A 13,965-nucleotide genomic window follows, 5' to 3' on the forward strand; every position below is an offset into this window, starting at 1 on the left:
CGTTTGTTATAATGTTGATATGAAGGTATCAACCTCTGTTTTAATTATGTTACGACTAGAAGCATTTTTGATATAATTTTTGTTATTTTAACAATTAACCAGCAAAATTTATAACACATTTTGTTACAATATTTTTCTGAAATAAATAACTCCCCTTGTTATAATTTTGTTATGCATTCTTGATCGGGTATGGCTGTGTAACTCTAGCTCGTCTATGGGTTGTTCTCCTCACGGAATCCAAGTTTCAAAGTGCTCGCGTTTTTGGGGGCACACCACTCGATACGGAGGCGGCGCACAACTGTGATTTTTGTTGATTTAGCTTTGCTGCGTCGCAGCATGCGTGAAATAATAAAAATGACAGTTGCGCATTGCTTCCGTATCGAGTGGTGTGCCCCTTAAAACGCGAGCAGTTTGAAATATGGATTCCGTGAGGAGTGACCTTAATTTGAGAGTTGTGAAAACATAGCGAACAATAACTTTTCTGTATCTTCACTGTAAAAATTAAGAAAAATAAAAAAAAACGCTTAATCTGAATTTAAGTCTAACAAGTATTATCAATGAAATCGAAAATGTTTAATAAAGAAATAATAATCTGTCTGATAAAATACGAATTGATAAAAACAAACGTGAAAATCTGACGCCATTATCTACACAAATTCAATGTATTGCAGCTGTTGACTAATCTTCCAAATACATTCGCCACTACACCTAGCAATCCAAACCCATTAAACTTATCATCGATTCAGTTGATATATCTTATCAGCTGGCTCTTATCGACGGAAACTTCCCCGTACCACCGTACATCGAAAGCAATATCGCCACACGCTACACCCCATTTCGACAACGAGAACGAATGTCGCAGCTCTCTAGCTTCAAACAGTTCTACTCTGACGGTAGTGGTCTTCGGTTGGTTCAACTTTGGGAGTGACCATAACTAGCGTTACTTATTAGTGATCTAATCCAACTAGAAAGCTTTTCAGTATCTATATTGAAATTGTGTTACTGAAAGTGTAGAAATAGACAATTTGTTTCTCTGCGATCTGTAGAAAACAGATTGCATTCTTCTTCGGACGTGCGGCAGGTCAACTGCTCAGTGTGTTTTTTTAGATTCTGCGAAACACAGAGAAAGCCACTTACCTATCCCTTGGCGACTACGGACCTAGCGTACATAGTGAATGCGAAACACGCTCTAATCTGGTCCAATTGCGTGCTGGAACAGCAGCTTTCGGCAACCAATCCGTAATAAAGAACGAATGTGATAAAAATCGGTTTTGCGGGGTGCAGTAGAAATGCGACGGAAACCACAACGAGACAGTTATTGAATTAGATTGTCATGAGTGTTTGCTAAGTGCTGCGGATGCTGCACACGAATGCGAACGCTCGAATAAATCTGCAGTGTACTACGGGCATTAACCGCACCATCCATCAGTGAAAGTGAATCCACGCAAGTAGTGCATAGATAATTGAACAACATTCAGTTGCGTTACAACGCAAAGCCATATGGTGAATACAAGTAAAAGATCTGTTGGTATATATAATAGGGAGACTATACTAACAGTAATAGGTGAGTCATTATATTGTTTTGATAATGTCAGAGCAATCATTCAAAAATATAAGAAAATTCACTCAAAAATGCATTGCATCTTTTAGCATTAGCATTAGCATTTAGCAGTTCGCACAAATTCGTAGGTGGTACAAGCCAAGATTATTGTATAAGAGTAGCATCACTTTCATCCGTTACCACAGATATTGATTTGGGACTAATCACTAACTCTTAGATGGAGGCAATGTACTCTCCAATAGTCGAGATCCTGGCCACGTCCTTGCGAATCCTGAGGAAAGGGAAGGATGATTTGTTGGACACCTACTTAAGAAAGATGCAGAGAATTCTTCGACCTCTCATAGGTGCCACGGGAGGTTTTGGGATTGTGTGGAAGGTTATAACAACAGGAATCGTTTTGGTATAACGTGAAACACAGAAAGAACTAAGATAAAAATACAAAGTAGGAAAGGGAAATGCATTGCATCTTTTGTACTAAAAATGAGTTACTCTTTTAAAACAAAAGGTGCTATCGAGAGTTATATTTATGTTTAAAGTTCACATGCTGAAATGAAAAAGCTACCCAACCTTGATCCTCGTCGAGTCGAACATATGTACCACTGCACCTACGAGGGTTCGAACGTATTAGATTGAATTTTGGTACATATTTGCACTATACCGGTGATTGTTAGATTTGCTTACAATTCTGTATAAGAACCTATCAAAATCTGTATGAGAACTGGGGATATGTGAAATTGTTAGATTCTTATACAAATATTACAATTTTGCAAGCTTTTCTAACAATATTTGTATGATAGCTTACATTTTTTGTATAAGAATCTAACAATTTCGCATATGCCCAGTTTCAGTAGGTTCTTATACAGCAGTGGTTCTCAACCTTTTTGATGAGTGGTACCCCTTGAGGCTTTGCCATTGCTTGAGGTACCCCTTAAGATTTTTTTCTGGTAATTCAAACTTTAACCGGAATTGTGGCGTAATTCTTAAGTTGCGTGCAAATGCACCAGAAAACTTACGATTCAAAATGATTATTGACATTTTTTTTTACTTTACTTAACTTTAATCCAAAAATATATTTGAACTGTTCGATATTCAAAGATAGAATTTCAAAATTAATTGCCGATCATTTTTGGTGATTTTGAAAAGAAAAAAAATGAAATTAAAAAAAAAAACCAAATGCTAAAAATGGGATACCTATCGTATCGTGTCTTTTGGAATCTTCAAAAATCGTTTGAGACATAAATTAAAATTTCTAGAATCAATTAGGCATTGGTTTTATCTCCGAACTTTGATATTACGGATAGGAACAAATACAAAATTTCTATAAATAAATCAATATTAATAATAAGCAATTAAAATTCCCACAATTTTTTTTCACAAAAAATTAAACACAAACAATCAATAAACAGCAATAAAAAATAAGAAAATTTCCTTAAAGAAAGCAATAAAACTGATCATTTTTCTATTTTTAACGTTTTGATTTTTTATGGAAAATTCTTTTTTATAATTGCAATTTTGCCTTCGAAAGTGCTAATTTCTTATTGTTTTGTGAAAAATTCTTAATTGTTTTTAAAACTTTTGCATTTTAGGGCTCACACCCTAATTTCTTTATTGGCAATTTTCTTTATTTTTATGAAAAATTTCTAATTCTTCATGGAAATTTTAATTTGCTGCCCTACATAAATATATTGAAGTGCTTAGGTGTACGGTTTTCGGTGTCTTTGGAAGTTTTCTGTTTTTGATGCTTTTTTATTTAAAAATTCCTGGGTTTTTGATTGGGAATCTGAAATTGTAATGCTGTGAAGTGAATTCTGAGTAATATAAATCAAATTTAAATAATGTTTCAGAAAACTTGGTTGTGATTTAAAAGTCAATTGAAATTTAATTTATTTATATGGCAATTCACATGGTAAAAATGTTAAAATTAACGGACAAATTTCAAATCGTGACCAATTTGATTGTTCAACTTCAATTTCATTGATTAAATAAGTCAGCTGATATCTCATTTATTTAGAATTGTGTTGCCTTTGTTGAGTTGGCGCTAATTGCCCATTTTACTCATATGGTTGGTTCTTAATCTAATACTGCGCTGATTTTACTTTAGGGGAACTAAACTAGTACTAAACTAATACTAAAGTAGTTTTGTTCTAGCGTATTTTTTAGTATGGATCCTCTAGACAAATGACCTTTATAAGGTGAGTTATTTTTTGGATTGACAGCTTTATTTATTCTGCAGGGCGGTTTGTATGTTTTGAGCTCCCTAAAGATTTTTTTTATTGGCCACGCAAAATTTGAACAACTTTCCATAACAATGACTAAATGCTTTCATTTGTTTTCACAGCACAAAGCCATAAATATGCTCAATGATCTGTACTGATGAAAATGTCAACATTTCATCAAAGTTTTAAGATACTTGGATTATAAAAAATTGGCGAAAAAATTCAAAAAAATATAAATCTGTTCACAGGCTTTTATTTTTTTGTAGATTTGACAGATTACGATTACTGAGTGTCGATTTGTTTTTGATTTGTGCCTACTTTTTAAATCAATGACCAAAACGTTTATTGTCAAGTATTTGAACAGAATAAGATAAATTGTTTATCAATTAATTACTTTAAACACCCTCTATTATACATGTAGAGCATACGGTGGATGGATTTAGGTGTACGGATTTCGTAATCTCGCGGTACCTTCCACTTCACATTGTTTCTGAATCCAGTTATGGTCCGATGGTTGTCATAGTTTGATATTTTTAAACACTAGAACTGAGACACTGATGTTTAATACAAGAATTTTGTGTTATGTGCAAATATTTTGGTATCTTTCCGGTCACGACTCGGCCACATGGTTTTCTAACAAAAAAAGAACTATCGGATTTCAATCACCAATGTGCCAAAATGTGCTGTGGATGACAAAGCCTTAATTACGAAGAAAGCCCGCGTTTTGCTCCACTTTGTTATTATAAAAGGAACTCTCAAAGTTCCAAAACAAGCCCCATCGGACGGTAGTTGCTTTTAGAAATAGACACTGTGAATTATTCAACTAGCTCATTATGTGCAATTTGGGGGCAGCAGGGATTATGTCCAAGGGCTTGACGATTGCTCCCCAGGCCATCTGCGAGTTGTGGGGCTTGCCTAGGATGTGACAGTCGGCCTTGTTAAACTCCTGTAAAAAGCTGCATGCATCCGCAAGAACCCCATCAAAGCGACCATGTGCCGCTCAAAGCGCACAAGCCCAAGTCCCGGTGTGAGATGGGACACAAAAATAAACTTCGCAGTATCCTGCGGAATGATAGTCCGAAGCACCTTCTTTCCCCGCAAAAATGTCCACAAGGCCACATGGAGATCAGCTAACCAACTAGCGGAAAACCAAATCGACCACGTTCTAATCGACGGTAAATTCTTCTCCGACATCACGACATGTACGCACTTACCGCAGTGGGAATATTGAATCCGACCACTACCTCGTTGCAGTATGCCTGCGCTCAAAACTCTCGACGATGTACAACACGCGTCGAAGTCGAATGCCGCGGCTACAAGACGGTAGACTAACCCGAGGATACGCGCAGCAGCTGGAAGTGGCACTCCCAACGGAAGAGCAGCTAGGCGCAGCGTCTCTTGAAGATGGCTGGAGAGATATTCGATCCGCCATCGGTAGCACCGCAACCGTTGCACTTGGCACGGTGCCCCCGGATCAGATAAACGACTGGTATGTCGGCGAATGTGAGCAGTTAGTGGAAGAGAAGAATGCAGAACGAAGCACGATATAAACGGGCGCGGAACAGACAAAACTTGATTTCCCGGAGGAAAAAGGGCCAGCAGGAAGATCAAAACTGTGAAGAGACGGAGGAACTGTACCACGCTAATAACATACGAAAGTTCTATGAGAAGTTGAACCGTTCACGTGAGGGTCACGTGCCACAGCCTGATATGTGTAAGGACATAAACGGGAACCTTCTTACGAACGAGCGTGAGGTGATCCAAAGGTGGCGGCCACACTACGAAGAACACCTGAATGGCGATGTGGCAGACGAAGATGGAGGTATGGTGATGAACCTGGAGGAACGCGCGCAGGACGTAATTTCACCAGCTCTGGATCTCCAAGAAATCCAGGAGGAGATTGGCCGGCTGCAGACCAACAAAGCCCTGGGATTGACCAACTACCAGGAGAGCTATTTAAACACGATGGTAAGGCACTGGCTAGAGCGCTGCACTGGGTCATTACCTAGATTTAGGAGGAGGAAGTTTTGTCGCAGGAAGGTGTCGTGTGTCCCATCTACAAAAAGGGCGATAAGCTGGATTGTAGTAACTACCGCGCAATCACATTGCGGAACGCCGCCTACAAGGCACGCTCCCAAATTTTATGCCGTCGACTAGCACCAATTGCAAGAGAGTTCGTGGGACAGTACCAGGCGGGTTTTATGGGTGAACGCTCCACCACGGACCACGTGTTCGCCATTCGCCAAGTACTGCAGAAATGCTATGAATACAGCGTGCCCACGCATCATCCATTCTTAGACTTCAAAGCCGCATATGATACAATCGATCGGGACCAGCTGTGGCAGCTCATGCACGAACACGGATTTCCGGATAACCTGACACGGTTGATCAATTCAACGATGGATCGGGTGATGTGCGTAGTTCGAGTTTCAGGGGCACACTCGAGTCCCTCCGAAACGCGCAGAGGGTTACGGCAAGGTGATGGTCTTTCGTGTCTGCTATTCAATATCGTTTTGAAGGCGGTAATACGAGAGCAGGAATTAACACGAGTGAAACATTTTTTTAATTATTTAATTACAAAACAATTTTTTAACAATTTAACAAATTTTAATTTTTAATTATAAAAAATATTATTCATTAAGTCCGTCCAGCTATTTGGCTTCGCGGACGACATAGATATTATGGCACGTAACTTTGAGACGATGGAGGAAGCCTACATCAGACTGAAGGGGGAGGCTAAGTGGATCGGGCTAGTCATCAACATGTCGAAGACGAAGTACATGACAGAAAAAGGTTCAAGAGAAGACAATGTGAGCCACCCACCGCGAGTGTGCATCGGTGGTGACGAAATCGAGGTTGTACTTGGGCTCACTGGTGACTGCCGAAAATGATACCAGCAGAGAAATTTGGAGACGCATAGTGGCTGGAAATCATACGTACTTTAGACTCCGCAAGACGCTTCGATCGAATAGAGTTCGCCGCCGTACCAAACTGACTATCTACAAAACGCTCATTAGACCGGTAGTCCTCTACGAACACGAGACCTGAACGATGCTCGTGGAGAACCAACGCGCACATGGAGTTTTTGAAAGGAAAGTGCTGTGTATCATCTATGGTGGGGTGTAGATGGCGGACGGTACGTGGAGGAGGCGAATGAACCACGAATTACATGAGCTGCTGGGAGCACCATCCATCGTTCACACCGCGAAAATCGGACGACTGCGGTGGGCCAAGCACGTAGTTAGAATGTCGGACAGTAACCCGGTGAAAATGGTTCTCGACAACGATCCAACGAATCCAAGAAGGCGAGGTGCACAGTGGGCAAGTGGGCAGTGGGCCTCCGTAGACTGCGAGGTTGGCGACGTGTAGCCATGGACCGAGCCGAATGGAGAAGACTCTTATATACTGCACAGGCCACTTCGGTCTAAGTCTGAATAAATAAATAAATCATTATGTGCAATTGTATCACAGACAGCTGTGGTAAAATTGAAAATCAAGGCAGTTTTCAAAAAAATTTGAAGTTCAATACAATATCCGCCATTATGCAGACCAGAGAAGGTACCTCCAGGGGTGCATGTACCTCAGGTTGAGAACCGCTGTTATATAGAATTGTAGACAAATCTAACAATGACCGGTTGGGTGCGAATCTGTAGCAGCAATTTGTCTTGCGTAATGGTTTTTCAAAGTTGAACAAATGCTTTTGATATTCTAATAGAATAAATTTTGAAAACTTAAAAATAAGTTTGTTTAATGCTCAATATAAGCAATTTCTATGTTGATGAAAGTTAATGAAAAGAAAATCAATTTCTAAATCTAATTAAAAGTAAGAAAGAATCAGATCTTTGTGTACAATCCCAACAACCGAGAATTTTCCACAGAACCAAAATAATTTAATACTTTTAAAAACAAAAAATCCATAAAGAAATCAAAATGTTCCACGGAAAAAAATACAAAATTTCCATAAATAAATCAATATTAACAATAAATTACAAAATTTTAAACAATAGAGATACGGTTGGTAGCTTGACATGTGTTCAACCACGATGTCGTCGGTGTCTCTAAAAATATAAACGTTTTACAAAAGCATAATCGATATAGATTAGTCATGGCAGATTATGCGCGAATACGGATTTCTGGGCAAAGTGGTAGTGGTGCTTGTAATTTATAACCGTATTCTATGATTTTCTCCTCAGTCTTCATTTGAAAACAACATTTATTCCTCATTAAAAAGGCTCATCGTAGTATTTCACGAGCTCAAAGAGTTTGCTTCAAAATATTTATAGATTTCTTCACAGGTACACGATGAATGGAGCACGTGATAAAGGCAACTCAATGGTAATCATTTTAACCTAAGTGATACTCACATACAGATATCTGAATAGAGTCATTAAATTGTTCGCTGGAAAAACATCGTCCAATTGCATTGAGAGCGGAATAAATTTTCATAAATAAATAAATTTAAGGCCCTCCAAAATCACTCAATCAATAAAGAATTGCTTCATAGTGATTCTCTCTTTGTACAAATAAACAAAAGAATTTCTCGCAATCGTATCAGCCATCAATAAACAATCGTCGTACGGATTGACTGCCACAATTTATAAAGCGTGAAATGGGGCACACCACCACAAAAACCAAACGATATATTTACAAACGGATATCGTTCATTATTTCCACGGCAAGGCAGACAATTCATAGCATAGAAAATCACCACAGTTCTGATCACTGAAGCATCAAAATAAAATAAAGAAAATTCGGTCCGCAATCAGGGGCTTGAAACAAAGCGGGCATAAGGCATTTCGGTAAATTGTCGATATGTGTTAGTTTTAAAGGTTTACGGTAATTTATTAGTCATAAATTTACGCAAAAATAACAATTTATAGCCAAACTATTTATAATTCAGTTCACCCTTAACTACAGCTTATTAGAAAAGGGAGCTAACGTAGTCTACTGAATATCGAAAGCAGTTAGTAGTTAACTTAACAAAATATTTTTTTGCGAACAGTGTTTAATATCCAAATCAAAATATTGTTGTTTGATTTGGAATAATCGCCGATTAATTTTAATCATCGACTCACTAATATTTTTTCCGTTGGATATGCAAACACCGAAGGCAACTTTTACCCCACTATATTCTACCACCCTGACGAGGTGGCTTCAATCGATCCATAAGCCTTCGCCGTTTGTCTTCCGGAGTGATGAAGCGGAGCGCTATATATTGCTAGCACTTCCGAAGGGTCAGTTATAGGTACGACTCGACTCGTCCCCGTTGGGTGAGATATAAATTTGCAATTTTCCGAATCCTTTTCACAGGGCCGCGCGTGCTTCCACTATAGCCAGGTTCGCAAGCGTGCATCGTCAAACAATTGTTATTATTTTTATTGGTACCATTATCGACGCCGGGAAAAAATAACAATGACCATAAAAATAACCATCGGAGTGCAAATGCAGGATGGGTGAGTGTTGTTAGCGGTAGGTTGCCGGGCGGACGAGGCAGAGGTGAGAACAACTCTATGCCGAACCTCGTTCCGAATTGTCCAGAAAGGTGCACACTACTCGGACCCGGTGCCGAATGATGATTGAAGGTGATATTTTGAGTGGGAATAGAATAAAATACACATGAAACCGATTTGTTATGATCCAAGAAGACGTAGCAACTGTTATGTTGAAAGAAGTTCATTTTTTAAAGTCAGATGGATGTATGGAGATATCGTTTTTAGTGACTTATCTCAAAACTACTGTAATTAATAAAAAATATCAGCAATGACAATGACAGATGAATAATATTAACATTGGACCAATGAATCACTGCCCAAGTTCACATATCTGTAGCACTTAATGTTAAATTCATTAAAAACCTGTGTGGGACCTTTAACAAATAACGCAACGGGAGGGGACCAGGCTGAGCGTTACGTGGCATATAAAAAAAACATCCTTCCATACAAAAAGTGTTACGAGAGGGAAGATACGGGTCCAAAATCATCAAATTTAGCGTTACGTAATTTGTGAAAGAACCTCAATCGTTAAAAAAATAATTTCTTTCAACAAGTCCCAAGACAGACAAGCAAGCATCACTTTCTTTCTTATCTGTGGGCCACAGACTGTGGCAACTTAGTTTGGGTCACCGTAAACTTTCATATCTTAAGTTTGTTATTGTTTTTTGGAGAAAACTAAACACAGACTTTCTATTTAACAGGACGTTTTGGCATAACGCCTTTCAAAATTTTCAGCTTGAAAAAAACGGTTTTCTTTCACCCACTTTCAATGGCGAGCAATTGCACCACCACACAGTGGCTGAATTCGTTTTTTTAGCGCGTTTTTTTAATAGTACCTTTATTATGCAATTTAGCGTAATGGTGTCTTTTCATTTCTACATTTTTTGCATGCTATAGGAAGTTTGAGATAATATTGCAATATGCCGTTTGGTGGCTATTGCAACCTAAAAACATATAACAGTTTTATTGGATATTTCAGTCATATTTGAATTATCTGCAACTTGACAACAGACAAATTATGGCAGTCAATCTCATACGCATAACAAAGTACAAATAATGAACTTTAAATTAATACCTGAATAACAAAGTTGAAAACGATTGTGAGGAACGTTTCATCAAAAACCATTTCGTACTATGCAAAACAAAACTTGTTGATGTACCAATGTACCATGCGTCTCCATATACTTGTATGCCGGGCATACGTCAAACATGTTCAACATACTTGTTGGCATAAAGATATAAATCTCCAAAAATAATTAAATTACGAACTTGGTGTCTTCAACAAAGATTTTCAGTGGAGCTTTTGCTACAACTCTCGCGAAAACGTATACCTTCCATGCTGTAAAGTGGAAAAAATATTTTTTCATCTCACTTTTAGGGGGATTGGCAAAAAGGCTGAATACCTCCAAAGAAGCGCATCGACTTATTATAGGTACTATAAAATACACTCGCTAAAACACTATTTTAGCCACCGTGCACCAGTACAGTTTTCTAAGCAAACCCCCTTAACACTTCAACAACCTAGCCTCCCAAACAGTTGGAATCTTATTTTCTAATCGCTATACACATTTCTCAGCCATTAGTGAACCGATTTGAACAATTTTGGGACTCACAGATTTTCCCGTTTTATAAGATTTGTCTGAGATGTAAATTTCCGATTTGTCCTCAGATTGACCTTTCGGAGCCTCAAAACTTCCAAACAAGTCATGATTTTCATACAAATTGCGTGGTTGGTGCTCACCAGCTTGTTCAAGCTGATATAAGTAAGATATTTTGGAATCCGTAAGATTTAGAAAGTTGCCGTCTTCTACAAATTTGCTCAAGAGGTCAAAACAAAACTGTTGCAGATCATACTTACTTGATACTTAATACTTGATGGGCTACAGCTCTTCGATGAACCTACTCCGAATGAAGTATCCTCTCCACTGGACTCGATCCTGGGCCAATCGCTTCCAGTCACCCTGAACATTGAGCGGCCTCAGGTCTTCTTCAACTACAAAAAGCCATTGTGTACGCGGCCTTCCACGAAGCCTGCGGCATCGGTTCTCCACAAAATATTATCTTCGCTTGACGTTCTTCCGACATACGAACAACGTATCCAGCCCATCCTAGTCTGCCGTGTTGTATAAGCTTAATAATATCCAGCCATTTATACACCTGGTACAACTCGTGATTCATGCGACGCCACCAGATACCATTCTCCTGTTCACCGCTGAGTATGGACCGCAGCACCTTACGCTCAAACACTCCGAAAGCTCTCCGATCAGCCTCCTTTAACGTCCATGTTTCATGGCAGTATAAAGCAACCGGAAGGATCAGAGTAGTATACAGCGCAAATTTCGTCTTCTTTTGCAGAATATCGGACTTAAGCTGGTTACGAAGTCCGTAATAAGCCCTGCTTGCAGCTGCAATACGCCTTTTCATCTCGCGGGTAACATCATTATTGCACGCCACTAATGTTTCAAGATACACCAATTATTCTACCACTTTCGAAACCACCACCATTTATGAACCCACGATGATTGCCAGCGACCATATACTTCGTTTTGCTGGTATTGATCGTGAGTCCAATCCTCGCTGTCTCCCTCTTACAAGGCACAAAAGCCTCTTCCACGGCACGGTGATCAATCCCGATAATATCGATATCGTCCGTAAATCCCAGGAGCATATGTGATTTTGTGATAATGGTACCGCTTCTTTGCACACCAGCTCTCCTAATCGCTCCCTTGAGCACTATATTAAACAGTAGATTCGAGAGTGCATCACCCTGCTTTAATCCATCTAAGGTAACAAATGACGTCGATATTTCATCCGCAACCCTTACACTTGATTCCGATCCGTCCAACGTTGTACGAATCAGTCGTATCAGTTTCGCCGGAAAACCATGTTCAAGCATAATTTGCATAATTAATTCCGTTTCACTGAATCGTACGCCGCCTTGAAATCAATAAACAGATGATGTGTCTGCAAGTTGTACTCCCGGAATTTATCAAAAATTTATCTCAGGGTAAACATTTGATGCGTCGTTGATCGGCCCTCACGAAAACCTGCTTAGTATTCGCCGACGAAGGACTCTTCAAGTGGTCAAAATCTGTTAAACAGAATACGGGACATAATTTTGTACGCCAAATTAAGAAGGGTTATTCCTCGGTAATTGGCGCACTGTCACCAACCATCACCCCGAATGGGACAATACCCCGAAAGGCAATTACCCCGAAAACGTTTCGAATCTGTAGTATTCCATTATTATGTTTAACAACAACCGGTATCGATGAATTGCAAAATGAAAATCTTTGCAAAGAATATGCAAAAATAGAGATACTAAGATAAATGCATTACAGATTCTGTTTAACCAATAGTTTGAATATATCTTCTAATTAACTTTAACTGTCATTCCTGTTTCCGTTTGAGAGATTTCAACGCTGTGTGTTTTTGATTTTAATATTTCTAAGCATTGTTTTAAAATTAGGATTCAAAACGTAGCATAATTTTAGTCTGTACGATACCATCGAAGACGATTCAATAAATAAATAAATAAAAATAACCAGGGAAAGTACTATTCTACGAAATGGAGTAAAAGAGTCTTTTCACAGAGGAGATGATGCTTTCTTTAAATGAACGAGTTTGCCCAATATAAGGCACACAGAGGAAATATTGCTTTCTTTAAATGAACGCGTTTACCCGGTATAATGCAGATAAAGGAGATGATGCCTTCTTAAATGGACGTGCTTATACCGGGATAAGGCACACAGAGGAAATAATGCCTTTTTAAAGTAATGCGTGTAACCAATATAAGGTGAACAGAGTTGATGCCTACTTTAAGTCAACGCAACTTCTCGAAGACAAACAAGATCTCCCTCAAGAGCTGAGCAGAATGGATACGTTTGCGTGCGTTTTGACAGCTTTGCCATGGAAAAACTGTCAAAACACACGCAAACGTATCCATTCTGCTCCGCTCTTCACTCTCTCAAACACACATCCCTTTACTCACTTACTTCCTCTGTACACATTACTCGCTCACCCACTTTTATTCATTCACCCACTCTTACTCACTCATCCACATTTACTCACTCATTTACTCTCAATCATTCGCTCTCCCTTTCTCACTCACTCTTACTCACACTATTACTCACTTACTATTACTCGCTTACTCACTCACTCTTAATCACTCACTTTTACTCACTCATTCACTCACCTTTATTTACTCACTCACTATCACTCACTCTTATTTACTCGCTCACTAACTTTTACTCACTCCTTCATTCTCTATCACTCATTCACTCATTCTTACTCGCTCACTCTTACTAACCCATTCACCCACTCGCGGTGATGAGGAGGAGGAAGGAAGGAGGGGGACAGTGGAGAAGTGATCAGGAAACAGGTGACAAGGAAGATCGAGCTGCGAGAAAAGTGGACCCGTCTGACGATAATTGGGCGGCGAGGTTCCGGCTAGTCCCGAGCTAGTGGTAGACGTTTTGGTGGTGAGGGGCTAGTGAGGTCCACGGGTTTCCCCGCTCACTAGTACCCAATATCCGATGAGCCACTATCCCGTGTCCGAGCCCGAGGAACGTCGGAACAGAGCTCCCAAACCACCCAGAATACCCTGCAGCCTGCCTCAAGTCCAAGGTAACCCGAATCTTACCGTCTCTCTACAGACTGCATGCCCCCACCAAGATGAACGCCAGTACTCAGTGCG

General features: G+C 39.4%; 1 protein-coding gene across 1 annotated transcript in view; it reads left to right on the forward strand.

Annotated features, from left to right (window-relative positions):
* The first annotated feature begins 899 nt into the window (after positions 1-899).
* Positions 900-13,965, forward strand: part of LOC134205102 (uncharacterized) — a 100,185-nt gene continuing 87,119 nt past the window's right edge. Inside the window, exon 1 of the mRNA XM_062680028.1 lies at positions 900-1,564. The gene's annotated coding sequence lies outside the window, so the exon portion shown is untranslated. The remainder of the gene's footprint in view (positions 1,565-13,965) is intronic.

Source organism: Armigeres subalbatus, chromosome 1 (genome assembly GCF_024139115.2).
Source record: "Armigeres subalbatus isolate Guangzhou_Male chromosome 1, GZ_Asu_2, whole genome shotgun sequence".
Classification (NCBI taxonomy): Eukaryota; Metazoa; Arthropoda; class Insecta; order Diptera; family Culicidae; genus Armigeres; species Armigeres subalbatus.